The sequence below is a fragment of the Eucyclogobius newberryi genome, unplaced genomic scaffold, assembly GCF_026437365.1.
Source record: "Eucyclogobius newberryi isolate DKJ021-1_F unplaced genomic scaffold, fEucNew1.0.hap1 SCAF_11, whole genome shotgun sequence".
Lineage (NCBI taxonomy): Eukaryota > Metazoa > Chordata > Actinopteri > Gobiiformes > Gobiidae > Eucyclogobius > Eucyclogobius newberryi.
This window is the reverse complement of record NW_027315735.1, coordinates 11,939,397-11,953,917: the sequence shown is the minus strand read 5'-3', so window position 1 is coordinate 11,953,917 and position 14,521 is coordinate 11,939,397. Positions and strand designations below refer to the sequence as shown.

At 42.5% G+C, this 14,521-nt stretch overlaps 3 non-coding genes across 3 annotated transcripts; 2 read left to right on the top strand and 1 right to left on the bottom strand.

Annotated features, from left to right (window-relative positions):
* The first annotated feature begins 988 nt into the window (after positions 1-988).
* trnas-aga (transfer RNA serine (anticodon AGA)) lies at positions 989-1,070 on the top strand. The gene has a single exon. It is a non-coding gene; the product is annotated as a tRNA-Ser (tRNA).
* A 180-nt stretch (positions 1,071-1,250) lies between these two features.
* trnal-uag (transfer RNA leucine (anticodon UAG)) lies at positions 1,251-1,332 on the bottom strand. Its single transcript has one exon. It is a non-coding gene; the product is annotated as a tRNA-Leu (tRNA).
* Positions 1,333-1,492: 160 nt separating this feature from the next.
* trnag-ucc (transfer RNA glycine (anticodon UCC)) lies at positions 1,493-1,563 on the top strand. The gene has a single exon. It is a non-coding gene; the product is annotated as a tRNA-Gly (tRNA).
* Positions 1,564-14,521: the final 12,958 nt, after the last annotated feature.

Sequence of the window (14,521 nt, the reverse complement as noted above, 5' to 3'; positions counted from 1 at the left end):
GGTTTTCTGGCAATTGTCAGTGAACAAAATTCCCAAACTACAAGCGTACTTGGGTGGTAAGGTGCAGCATAGCATTTTAGCCTAAGTCCAAGATGTTTATAACACATGAGATTATTCAGCAACGCCTTGACAGGGATGACTAATGAGGCCAAAGAGTTCTTTTGGGGTCTCCCCACGTAGATTTAAATCCTGAGAGTAATGGCTTCTTCTGCTCAAGTGTGTGATGGGATTTTGTTTACTTTGCCAGTGCCCCATTTTTAAGCCTATGGCTTTTGATTTCTTTTGATCGATCGATCGATCTTTGCAAAGTAAATAAGTATTCAACTGCGGACTCTTGGTTGACATTGCCATCCCTCTGAACTTTAGAAGCATGCGCTTTGGCCTCAAAACTCCTCCTACTTTTGGCGGCAGGAAAAAAAGGCTACAACCCATACACACGCACAAGAAAAGGTTCCGATGGCGCTGTGTTACGTTATAGAAGAAACGCTCAAATAAGCTCTATTTTCAGAATCAAAAAGGTTTTCTGGCAATTGTCAGTGAACAAAATTCCCAAACTACAAGCGTACTTGGGTGGTAAGGTGCAGCATAGCATTTTAGCCTAAGTCCAAGATGTTTATAACACATGAGATTATTCAGCAACGCCTTGACAGGGATGACTAATGAGGCCAAAGAGTTCTTTTGGGGTCTCCCCACGTAGATTTAAATCCTGAGAGTAATGGCTTCTTCTGCTCAAGTGTGTGATGGGATTTTGTTTACTTTGCCAGTGCCCCATTTTTAAGCCTATGGCTTTTGATTTCTTTCGATCGATCGATCGATCTTTGCAAAGTAAATAAGTATTCAACTGCGGACTCTTGGTTGACATTGCCATCCCTCTGAACTTTAGAAGCATGCGCTTTGGCCTCAAAACTCCTCCTACTTTTGGCGGCAGGAAAAAAAGGCTACAACCCATACACACGCACAAGAAAAGGTTCCCGTAAGCAGCTAATGAGTTGTTGTGGCCGAGTGGTTAAGGCGATGGACTAGAAATCCATTGGGAATTTCCCGCGCAGGTTCGAATCCTGCCAACAACGTGGTTCATGTTGTTCCCGTACGGGCCCCTGCTGGCAGGCCATTTGGCGAAAGTAAAGAATCCCTGGTTGGCTTTTGACCAGGGCCAGATTTAGAATATGTATTTTATGAAAGCTAAACTCAAACGGAAGCGCTGCCGACAGACATCACACAGCCCTGCTCTTGACGTTCGGCATGCGAACTGGCAGCGGTGGGATTTAAACTCACGTCTCCGAAGAGACTGGAACCTAAATCCAGCGCCTTAGACCACTCGGCCACGCTACCTGTTGCTCAGTTGGACAAGAAATGCGACCAGCGAAACCGTGCAAAAAAAGGCGTTTCTATGATAGTAATTATCTTCAAACCATGTTCCGTGTGCATGGAACTTTAGATATCAATTACAGGCGCCGATTTGCGACACGGCACTGCGAAAGCATGTGTCCTTGCGATGGTGGTATAGTGGTAAGCATAGCTGCCTTCCAAGCAGTGACCCGGGTTCGATTCCCGGCCATCGCATGCTGAACTTTTGAGTTATACATGTGTATATGCAGTTTCATTCACAACTAAAGCTCTCAGAGGGCAATGGCCAAACTGTCAAACAGTTGAGTATTAGAGCATTTGAACTAATCCTCTTGGCAGATCGCATGATTGCGGAGTGACAGGTATGAAACAGCCCCATAACATGAATGAGTGAATGCTGTTCACCCACTATAACAAGAATCAACAAAGTACATGACGCTGACGTGAAGTTGAACACGCAACTTTCTGATCTGGAGTCAGACGCGCTACCGTTGCGCCACAGAGGCAGCCCGAGTGGTCCGGTCCGATGGCGCTGTGTTACGTTATAGAAGAAACACTCAAATAAGCTCTATTTTCAGAATCAAAAAGGTTTTCTGGCAATTGTCAGTGAACAAAATTCCCAAACTACAAGCGTACTTGGGTGGTAAGGTGCAGCATAGCATTTTAGCCTAAGTCCAAGATGTTTATAACACATGAGATTATTCAGCAACGCCTTGACAGGGATGACTAATGAGGCCAAAGAGTTCTTTTGGGGTCTCCCCATGTAGATTTAAATCCTGAGAGTAATGGCTTCTTCTGCTCAAGTGTGTGATGGGATTTTGTTTACTTTGCCAGTGCCCCATTTTTAAGCCTATGGCTTTTGATTTCTTTCGATCGATCGATCGAACTTTGCAAAGTAAATAAGTATTCAACTGCGGACTCTTGGTTGACATTGCCATCCCTCTGAACTTTAGAAGCATGCGCTTTGGCCTCAAAACTCCTCCTACTTTTGGCGGCAGGAAAAAAAGGCTACAACCCATACACACGCACAAGAAAAGGTTCCGATGGCGCTGTGTTACGTTATAGAAGAAACGCTCAAATAAGCTCTTTTTTCAGAATCAAAAAGGTTTTCTGGCAATTGTCAGTGAACAAAATTCCCAAACTACAAGCGTACTTGGGTGGTAAGGTGCAGCATAGCATTTTAGCCTAAGTCCAAGATGTTAATAACACATGAGATTATTCAGCAACGCCTTGACAGGGATGACTAATGAGGCCAAAGAGTTCTTTTGGGGTCTCCCCACGTAGATTTAAATCCTGAGAGTAATGGCTTCTTCTGCTCAAGTGTGTGATGGGATTTTGTTTACTTTGCCAGTGCCCCATTTTTAAGCCTATGGCTTTTGATTTCTTTCGATCGATCGATCGATCTTTGCAAAGTAAATAAGTATTCAACTGCGGACTCTTGGTTGACATTGCCATCCCTCTGAACTTTAGAAGCATGCGCTTTGGCCTCAAAACTCCTCCTACTTTTGGCGGCAGGAAAAAAAGGCTACAACCCATACACACGCACAAGAAAAGGTTCCGATGGCGCTGTGTTACGTTATAGAAGAAACGCTCAAATAAGCTCTATTTTCAGAATCAAAAAGGTTTTCTGGCAATTGTCAGTGAACAAAATTCCCAAACTACAAGCGTACTTGGGTGGTAAGGTGCAGCATAGCATTTTAGCCTAAGTCCAAGATGTTTATAACACATGAGATTATTCAGCAACGCCTTGACAGGGATGACTAATGAGGCCAAAGAGTTCTTTTGGGGTCTCCCCACGTAGATTTAAATCCTGAGAGTAATGGCTTCTTCTGCTCAAGTGTGTGATGGGATTTTGTTTACTTTGCCAGTGCCCCATTTTTAAGCCTATGGCTTTTGATTTCTTTCGATCGATCGATCGAACTTTGCAAAGTAAATAAGTATTCAACTGCGGACTCTTGGTTGACATTGCCATCCCTCTGAACTTTAGAAGCATGCGCTTTGGCCTCAAAACTCCTCCTACTTTTGGCGGCAGGAAAAAAAGGCTACAACCCATACACACGCACAAGAAAAGGTTCCGATGGCGCTGTGTTACGTTATAGAAGAAACGCTCAAATAAGCTCTTTTTTCAGAATCAAAAAGGTTTTCTGGCAATTGTCAGTGAACAAAATTCCCAAACTACAAGCGTACTTGGGTGGTAAGGTGCAGCATAGCATTTTAGCCTAAGTCCAAGATGTTAATAACACATGAGATTATTCAGCAACGCCTTGACAGGGATGACTAATGAGGCCAAAGAGTTCTTTTGGGGTCTCCCCACGTAGATTTAAATCCTGAGAGTAATGGCTTCTTCTGCTCAAGTGTGTGATGGGATTTTGTTTACTTTGCCAGTGCCCCATTTTTAAGCCTATGGCTTTTGATTTCTTTCGATCGATCGATCGATCTTTGCAAAGTAAATAAGTATTCAACTGCGGACTCTTGGTTGACATTGCCATCCCTCTGAACTTTAGAAGCATGCGCTTTGGCCTCAAAACTCCTCCTACTTTTGGCGGCAGGAAAAAAAGGCTACAACCCATACACACGCACAAGAAAAGGTTCCGATGGCGCTGTGTTACGTTATAGAAGAAACTCTCAAATAAGCTCTATTTTCAGAATCAAAAAGGTTTTCTGGCAATTGTCAGTGAACAAAATTCCCAAACTACAAGCGTACTTGGGTGGTAAGGTGCAGCATAGCATTTTAGCCTAAGTCCAAGATGTTTATAACACATGAGATTATTCAGCAACGCCTTGACAGGGATGACTAATGAGGCCAAAGAGTTCTTTTGGGGTCTCCCCACGTAGATTTAAATCCTGAGAGTAATGGCTTCTTCTGCTCAAGTGTGTGATGGGATTTTGTTTACTTTGCCAGTGCCCCATTTTTAAGCCTATGGCTTTTGATTTCTTTCGATCGATCGATCGATCTTTGCAAAGTAAATAAGTATTCAACTGCGGACTCTTGGTTGACATTGCCATCCCTCTGAACTTTAGAAGCATGCGCTTTGGCCTCAAAACTCCTCCTACTTTTGGCGGCAGGAAAAAAAGGCTACAACCCATACACACGCACAAGAAAAGGTTCCGATGGCGCTGTGTTACGTTATAGAAGAAACGCTCAAATAAGCTCTTTTTTCAGAATCAAAAAGGTTTTCTGGCAATTGTCAGTGAACAAAATTCCCAAACTACAAGCGTACTTGGGTGGTAAGGTGCAGCATAGCATTTTAGCCTAAGTCCAAGATGTTAATAACACATGAGATTATTCAGCAACGCCTTGACAGGGATGACTAATGAGGACAAAGAGTTCTTTTGGGGTCTCCCCACGTAGATTTAAATCCTGAGAGTAATGGCTTCTTCTGCTCAAGTGTGTGATGGGATTTTGTTTACTTTGCCAGTGCCCCATTTTTAAGCCTATGGCTTTTGATTTCTTTCGATCGATCGATCGATCTTTGCAAAGTAAATAAGTATTCAACTGCGGACTCTTGGTTGACATTGCCATCCCTCTGAACTTTAGAAGCATGCGCTTTGGCCTCAAAACTCCTCCTACTTTTGGCGGCAGGAAAAAAAGGCTACAACCCATACACACGCACAAGAAAAGGTTCCGATGGCGCTGTGTTACGTTATAGAAGAAACGCTCAAATAAGCTCTATTTTCAGAATCAAAAAGGTTTTCTGGCAATTGTCAGTGAACAAAATTCCCAAACTACAAGCGTACTTGGGTGGTAAGGTGCAGCATAGCATTTTAGCCTAAGTCCAAGATGTTTATAACACATGAGATTATTCAGCAACGCCTTGGCAGGGATGACTAATGAGGCCAAAGAGTTCTTTTGGGGTCTCCCCACGTAGATTTAAATCCTGAGAGTAATGGCTTCTTCTGCTCAAGTGTGTGATGGGATTTTGTTTACTTTGCCAGTGCCCCATTTTTAAGCCTATGGCTTTTGATTTCTTTCGATCGATCGATCGATCTTTACAAAGTAAATAAGTATTCAACTGCGGACTCTTGGTTGACATTGCCATCCCTCTGAACTTTAGAAGCATGCGCTTTGGCCTCAAAACTCCTCCTACTTTTGGCGGCAGGAAAAAAAGGCTACAACCCATACACACGCACAAGAAAAGGTTCCGATGGCGCTGTGTTACGTTATAGAAGAAACGCTCAAATAAGCTCTATTTTCAGAATCAAAAAGGTTTTCTGGCAATTGTCAGTGAACAAAATTCCCAAACTACAAGCGTACTTGGGTGGTAAGGTGCAGCATAGCATTTTAGCCTAAGTCCAAGATGTTTATAACACATGAGATTATTCAGCAACGCCTTGGCAGGGATGACTAATGAGGCCAAAGAGTTCTTTTGGGGTCTCCCCACGTAGATTTAAATCCTGAGAGTAATGGCTTCTTCTGCTCAAGTGTGTGATGGGATTTTGTTTACTTTGCCAGTGCCCCATTTTTAAGCCTATGGCTTTTGATTTCTTTTGATCGATCGATCGATCTTTGCAAAGTAAATAAGTATTCAACTGCGGACTCTTGGTTGACATTGCCATCCCTCTGAACTTTAGAAGCATGCGCTTTGGCCTCAAAACTCCTCCTACTTTTGGCGGCAGGAAAAAAAGGCTACAACCCATACACACGCACAAGAAAAGGTTCCGATGGCGCTGTGTTACGTTATAGAAGAAACGCTCAAATAAGCTCTATTTTCAGAATCAAAAAGGTTTTCTGGCAATTGTCAGTGAACAAAATTCCCAAACTACAAGCGTACTTGGGTGGTAAGGTGCAGCATAGCATTTTAGCCTAAGTCCAAGATGTTTATAACACATGAGATTATTCAGCAACGCCTTGACAGGGATGACTAATGAGGCCAAAGAGTTCTTTTGGGGTCTCCCCACGTAGATTTAAATCCTGAGAGTAATGGCTTCTTCTGCTCAAGTGTGTGATGGGATTTTGTTTACTTTGCCAGTGCCCCATTTTTAAGCCTATGGCTTTTGATTTCTTTCGATCGATCGATCGATCGATCTTTGCAAAGTAAATAAGTATTCAACTGCGGACTCTTGATGGACATTGCCATCCCTCTGAACTTTAGAAGCATGCGCTTTGGCCTCAAAACTCCTCCTACTTTTGGCGGCAGGAAAAAAAGGCTACAACCCATACACACGCACAAGAAAAGGTTCCGATGGCGCTGTGTTACGTTATAGAAGAAACGCTCAAATAAGCTCTATTTTCAGAATCAAAAAGGTTTTCTGGCAATTGTCAGTGAACAAAATTCCCAAACTACAAGCGTACTTGGGTGGTAAGGTGCAGCATAGCATTTTAGCCTAAGTCCAAGATGTTTATAACACATGAGATTATTCAGCAACGCCTTGGCAGGGATGACTAATGAGGCCAAAGAGTTCTTTTGGGGTCTCCCCACGTAGATTTAAATCCTGAGAGTAATGGCTTCTTCTGCTCAAGTGTGTGATGGGATTTTGTTTACTTTGCCAGTGCCCCATTTTTAAGCCTATGGCTTTTGATTTCTTTTGATCGATCGATCGATCTTTGCAAAGTAAATAAGTATTCAACTGCGGACTCTTGGTTGACATTGCCATCCCTCTGAACTTTAGAAGCATGCGCTTTGGCCTCAAAACTCCTCCTACTTTTGGCGGCAGGAAAAAAAGGCTACAACCCATACACACGCACAAGAAAAGGTTCCGATGGCGCTGTGTTACGTTATAGAAGAAACGCTCAAATAAGCTCTATTTTCAGAATCAAAAAGGTTTTCTGGCAATTGTCAGTGAACAAAATTCCCAAACTACAAGCGTACTTGGGTGGTAAGGTGCAGCATAGCATTTTAGCCTAAGTCCAAGATGTTTATAACACATGAGATTATTCAGCAACGCCTTGACAGGGATGACTAATGAGGCCAAAGAGTTCTTTTGGGGTCTCCCCACGTAGATTTAAATCCTGAGAGTAATGGCTTCTTCTGCTCAAGTGTGTGATGGGATTTTGTTTACTTTGCCAGTGCCCCATTTTTAAGCCTATGGCTTTTGATTTCTTTCGATCGATCGATCGATCGATCTTTGCAAAGTAAATAAGTATTCAACTGCGGACTCTTGATGGACATTGCCATCCCTCTGAACTTTAGAAGCATGCGCTTTGGCCTCAAAACTCCTCCTACTTTTGGCGGCAGGAAAAAAAGGCTACAACCCATACACACGCACAAGAAAAGGTTCCGATGGCGCTGTGTTACGTTATAGAAGAAACGTTTAAATAAGCTCTATTTTCAGAATCAAAAAGGTTTTCTGGCAATTGTCAGTGAACAAAATTCCCAAACTACAAGCGTACTTGGGTGGTAAGGTGCAGCATAGCATTTTAGCCTAAGTCCAAGATGTTTATAACACATGAGATTATTCAGCAACGCCTTGGCAGGGATGACTAATGAGGCCAAAGAGTTCTTTTGGGGTCTCCCCACGTAGATTTAAATCCTGAGAGTAATGGCTTCTTCTGCTCAAGTGTGTGATGGGATTTTGTTTACTTTGCCAGTGCCCCATTTTTAAGCCTATGGCTTTTGATTTCTTTCGATCGATCGATCGATCTTTGCAAAGTAAATAAGTATTCAACTGCGGACTCTTGGTTGACATTGCCATCCCTCTGAACTTTAGAAGCATGCGCTTTGGCCTCAAAACTCCTCCTACTTTTGGCGGCAGGAAAAAAAGGCTACAACCCATACACACGCACAAGAAAAGGTTCCGATGGCGCTGTGTTACGTTATAGAAGAAACGCTCAAATAAGCTCTATTTTCAGAATCAAAAAGGTTTTCTGGCAATTGTCAGTGAACAAAATTCCCAAACTACAAGCGTACTTGGGTGGTAAGGTGCAGCATAGCATTTTAGCCTAAGTCCAAGATGTTTATAACACATGAGATTATTCAGCAACGCCTTGACAGGGATGACTAATGAGGCCAAAGAGTTCTTTTGGGGTCTCCCCACGTAGATTTAAATCCTGAGAGTAATGGCTTCTTCTGCTCAAGTGTGTGATGGGATTTTGTTTACTTTGCCAGTGCCCCATTTTTAAGCCTATGACTTTTGATTTCTTTCGATCGATCGATCGATCTTTGCAAAGTAAATAAGTATTCAACTGCGGACTCTTGGTTGACATTGCCATCCCTCTGAACTTTAGAAGCATGCGCTTTGGCCTCAAAACTCCTCCTACTTTTGGCGGCAGGAAAAAAAGGCTACAACCCATACACACGCACAAGAAAAGGTTCCGATGGCGCTGTGTTACGTTATAGAAGAAACGCTCAAATAAGCTCTATTTTCAGAATCAAAAATGTTTTCTGGCAATTGTCAGTGAACAAAATTCCCAAACTACAAGCGTACTTGGGTGGTAAGGTGCAGCATAGCATTTTAGCCTAAGTCCAAGATGTTTATAACACATGAGATTATTCAGCAACGCCTTGACAGGGATGACTAATGAGGCCAAAGAGTTCTTTTGGGGTCTCCCCACGTAGATTTAAATCCTGAGAGTAATGGCTTCTTCTGCTCAAGTGTGTGATGGGATTTTGTTTACTTTGCCAGTGCCCCATTTTTAAGCCTATGGCTTTTGATTTCTTTCGATCGATCGATCTTTGCAAAGTAAATAAGTATTCAACTGCGGACTCTTGGTTGACATTGCCATCCCTCTGAACTTTAGAAGCATGCGCTTTGGCCTCAAAACTCCTCCTACTTTTGGCGGCAGGAAAAAAAGGCTACAACCCATACACACGCACAAGAAAAGGTTCCGATGGCGCTGTGTTACGTTATAGAAGAAACGCTCAAATAAGCTCTTTTTTCAGAATCAAAAAGGTTTTCTGGCAATTGTCAGTGAACAAAATTCCCAAACTACAAGCGTACTTGGGTGGTAAGGTGCAGCATAGCATTTTAGCCTAAGTCCAAGATGTTAATAACACATGAGATTATTCAGCAACGCCTTGACAGGGATGACTAATGAGGCCAAAGAGTTCTTTTTGGGTCTCCCCACGTAGATTTAAATCCTGAGAGTAATGGCTTCTTCTGCTCAAGTGTGTGATGGGATTTTGTTTACTTTGCCAGTGCCCCATTTTTAAGCCTATGGCTTTTGATTTCTTTCGATCGATCGATCGATCTTTGCAAAGTAAATAAGTATTCAACTGCGGACTCTTGGTTGACATTGCCATCCCTCTGAACTTTAGAAGCATGCGCTTTGGCCTCAAAACTCCTCCTACTTTTGGCGGCAGGAAAAAAAGGCTACAACCCATACACACGCACAAGAAAAGGTTCCGATGGCGCTGTGTTACGTTATAGAAGAAACGCTCAAATAAGCTCTTTTTTCAGAATCAAAAAGGTTTTCTGGCAATTGTCAGTGAACAAAATTCCCAAACTACAAGCGTACTTGGGTGGTAAGGTGCAGCATAGCATTTTAGCCTAAGTCCAAGATGTTAATAACACATGAGATTATTCAGCAACGCCTTGACAGGGATGACTAATGAGGCCAAAGAGTTCTTTTGGGGTCTCCCCACGTAGATTTAAATCCTGAGAGTAATGGCTTCTTCTGCTCAAGTGTGTGATGGGATTTTGTTTACTTTGCCAGTGCCCCATTTTTAAGCCTATGGCTTTTGATTTCTTTCGATCGATCGATCGATCTTTGCAAAGTAAATAAGTATTCAACTGCGGACTCTTGGTTGACATTGCCATCCCTCTGAACTTTAGAAGCATGCGCTTTGGCCTCAAAACTCCTCCTACTTTTGGCGGCAGGAAAAAAAGGCTACAACCCATACACACGCACAAGAAAAGGTTCCGATGGCGCTGTGTTACGTTATAGAAGAAACGCTCAAATAAGCTCTATTTTCAGAATCAAAAAGGTTTTCTGGCAATTGTCAGTGAACAAAATTCCCAAACTACAAGCGTACTTGGGTGGTAAGGTGCAGCATAGCATTTTAGCCTAAGTCCAAGATGTTTATAACACATGAGATTATTCAGCAACGCCTTGGCAGGGATGACTAATGAGGCCAAAGAGTTCTTTTGGGGTCTCCCCACGTAGATTTAAATCCTGAGAGTAATGGCTTCTTCTGCTCAAGTGTGTGATGGGATTTTGTTTACTTTGCCAGTGCCCCATTTTTAAGCCTATGGCTTTTGATTTCTTTCGATCGATCGATCGATCTTTGCAAAGTAAATAAGTATTCAACTGCGGACTCTTGGTTGACATTGCCATCCCTCTGAACTTTAGAAGCATGCGCTTTGGCCTCAAAACTCCTCCTACTTTTGGCGGCAGGAAAAAAAGGCTACAACCCATACACACGCACAAGAAAAGGTTCCGATGGCGCTGTGTTACGTTATAGAAGAAACGCTCAAATAAGCTCTATTTTCAGAATCAAAAAGGTTTTCTGGCAATTGTCAGTGAACAAAATTCCCAAACTACAAGCGTACTTGGGTGGTAAGGTGCAGCATAGCATTTTAGCCTAAGTCCAAGATGTTTATAACACATGAGATTATTCAGCAACGCCTTGACAGGGATGACTAATGAGGCCAAAGAGTTCTTTTGGGGTCTCCCCACGTAGATTTAAATCCTGAGAGTAATGGCTTCTTCTGCTCAAGTGTGTGATGGGATTTTGTTTACTTTGCCAGTGCCCCATTTTTAAGCCTATGGCTTTTGATTTCTTTCGATCGATCGATCGATCGATCTTTGCAAAGTAAATAAGTATTCAACTGCGGACTCTTGATTGACATTGCCATCCCTCTGAACTTCAGAAGCATGCGCTTTGGCCTCAAAACTCCTCCTACTTTTGGCGGCAGGAAAAAAAGGCTACAACCCATACACACGCACAAGAAAAGGTTCCGATGGCGCTGTGTTACGTTATAGAAGAAACGCTCAAATAAGCTCTATTTTCAGAATCAAAAAGGTTTTCTGGCAATTGTCAGTGAACAAAATTCCCAAACTACAAGCGTACTTGGGTGGTAAGGTGCAGCATAGCATTTTAGCCTAAGTCCAAGATGTTTATAACACATGAGATTATTCAGCAACGCCTTGACAGGGATGACTAATGAGGCCAAAGAGTTCTTTCTGGGTCTCCCCACGTAGATTTAAATCCTGAGAGTAATGGCTTCTTCTGCTCAAGTGTGTGATGGGATTTTGTTTACTTTGCCAGTGCCCCATTTTTAAGCCTATGGCTTTTGATTTCTTTCGATCGATCGATCGATCTTTGCAAAGTAAATAAGTATTCAACTGCGGACTCTTGATTGACATTGCCATCCCTCTGAACTTTAGAAGCATGCGCTTTGGCCTCAAAACTCCTCCTACTTTTGGCGGCAGGAAAAAAAGGCTACAACCCATACACACGCACAAGAAAAGGTTCCGATGGCGCTGTGTTACGTTATAGAAGAAACGTTTAAATAAGCTCTATTTTCAGAATCAAAAAGGTTTTCTGGCAATTGTCAGTGAACAAAATTCCCAAACTACAAGCGTACTTGGGTGGTAAGGTGCAGCATAGCATTTTAGCCTAAGTCCAAGATGTTTATAACACATGAGATTATTCAGCAACGCCTTGACAGGGATGACTAATGAGGCCAAAGAGTTCTTTTGGGGTCTCCCCACGTAGATTTAAATCCTGAGAGTAATGGCTTCTTCTGCTCAAGTGTGTGATGGGATTTTGTTTACTTTGCCAGTGCCCCATTTTTAAGCCTATGGCTTTTGATTTCTTTCGATCGATCGATCGATCTTTGCAAAGTAAATAAGTATTCAACTGCGGACTCTTGGTTGACATTGCCATCCCTCTGAACTTTAGAAGCATGCGCTTTGGCCTCAAAACTCCTCCTACTTTTGGCGGCAGGAAAAAAAGGCTACAACCCATACACACGCACAAGAAAAGGTTCCGATGGCGCTGTGTTACGTTATAGAAGAAACGCTCAAATAAGCTCTATTTTCAGAATCAAAAAGGTTTTCTGGCAATTGTCAGTGAACAAAATTCCCAAACTACAAGCGTACTTGGGTGGTAAGGTGCAGCATAGCATTTTAGCCTAAGTCCAAGATGTTTATAACACATGAGATTATTCAGCAACGCCTTGACAGGGATGACTAATGAGGCCAAAGAGTTCTTTTGGGGTCTCCCCACGTAGATTTAAATCCTGAGAGTAATGGCTTCTTCTGCTCAAGTGTGTGATGGGATTTTGTTTACTTTGCCAGTGCCCCATTTTTAAGCCTATGGCTTTTGATTTCTTTCGATCGATCGATCGATCTTTGCAAAGTAAATAAGTATTCAACTGCGGACTCTTGATTGACATTGCCATCCCTCTGAACTTTAGAAGCATGCGCTTTGGCCTCAAAACTCCTCCTACTTTTGGCGGCAGGAAAAAAAGGCTACAACCCATACACACGCACAAGAAAAGGTTCCGATGGCGCTGTGTTACGTTATAGAAGAAACGTTTAAATAAGCTCTATTTTCAGAATCAAAAAGGTTTTCTGGCAATTGTCAGTGAACAAAATTCCCAAACTACAAGCGTACTTGGGTGGTAAGGTGCAGCATAGCATTTTAGCCTAAGTCCAAGATGTTTATAACACATGAGATTATTCAGCAACGCCTTGACAGGGATGACTAATGAGGCCAAAGAGTTCTTTTGGGGTCTCCCCATGTAGATTTAAATCCTGAGAGTAATGGCTTCTTCTGCTCAAGTGTGTGATGGGATTTTGTTTACTTTGCCAGTGCCCCATTTTTAAGCCTATGGCTTTTGATTTCTTTCGATCGATCGATCGATCTTTGCAAAGTAAATAAGTATTCAACTGCGGACTCTTGGTTGACATTGCCATCCCTCTGAACTTTAGAAGCATGCGCTTTGGCCTCAAAACTCCTCCTACTTTTGGCGGCAGGAAAAAAAGGCTACAACCCATACACACGCACAAGAAAAGGTTCCGATGGCGCTGTGTTACGTTATAGAAGAAACGCTCAAATAAGCTCTATTTTCAGAATCAAAAAGGTTTTCTGGCAATTGTCAGTGAACAAAATTCCCAAACTACAAGCGTACTTGGGTGGTAAGGTGCAGCATAGCATTTTAGCCTAAGTCCAAGATGTTTATAACACATGAGATTATTCAGCAACGCCTTGGCAGGGATGACTAATGAGGCCAAAGAGTTCTTTTGGGGTCTCCCCACGTAGATTTAAATCCTGAGAGTAATGGCTTCTTCTGCTCAAGTGTGTGATGGGATTTTGTTTACTTTGCCAGTGCCCCATTTTTAAGCCTATGGCTTTTGATTTCTTTCGATCGATCGATCGATCTTTGCAAAGTAAATAAGTATTCAACTGCGGACTCTTGGTTGACATTGCCATCCCTCTGAACTTTAGAAGCATGCGCTTTGGCCTCAAAACTCCTCCTACTTTTGGCGGCAGGAAAAAAAGGCTACAACCCATACACACGCACAAGAAAAGGTTCCGATGGCGCTGTGTTACGTTATAGAAGAAACGCTCAAATAAGCTCTATTTTCAGAATCAAAAAGGTTTTCTGGCAATTGTCAGTGAACAAAATTCCCAAACTACAAGCGTACTTGGGTGGTAAGGTGCAGCATAGCATTTTAGCCTAAGTCCAAGATGTTTATAACACATGAGATTATTCAGCAACGCCTTGACAGGGATGACTAATGAGGCCAAAGAGTTCTTTTGGGGTCTCCCCACGTAGATTTAAATCCTGAGAGTAATGGCTTCTTCTGCTCAAGTGTGTGATGGGATTTTGTTTACTTTGCCAGTGCCCCATTTTTAAGCCTATGGCTTTTGATTTATTTCGATCGATCGATCGATCGATCTTTGCAAAGTAAATAAGTATTCAACTGCGGACTCTTGATTGACATTGCCATCCCTCTGAACTTCAGAAGCATGCGCTTTGGCCTCAAAACTCCTCCTACTTTTGGCGGCAGGAAAAAAAGGCTACAACCCATACACACGCACAAGAAAAGGTTCCGATGGCGCTGTGTTACGTTATAGAAGAAACGCTCAAATAAGCTCTATTTTCAGAATCAAAAAGGTTTTCTGGCAATTGTCAGTGAACAAAATTCCCAAACTACAAGCGTACTTGGGTGGTAAGGTGCAGCATAGCATTTTAGCCTAAGTCCAAGATGTTTATAACACATGAGATTATTCAGCAACGCCTTGACAGGGATGACTAATGAGGCCAAAGAGTTCTTTTGGGG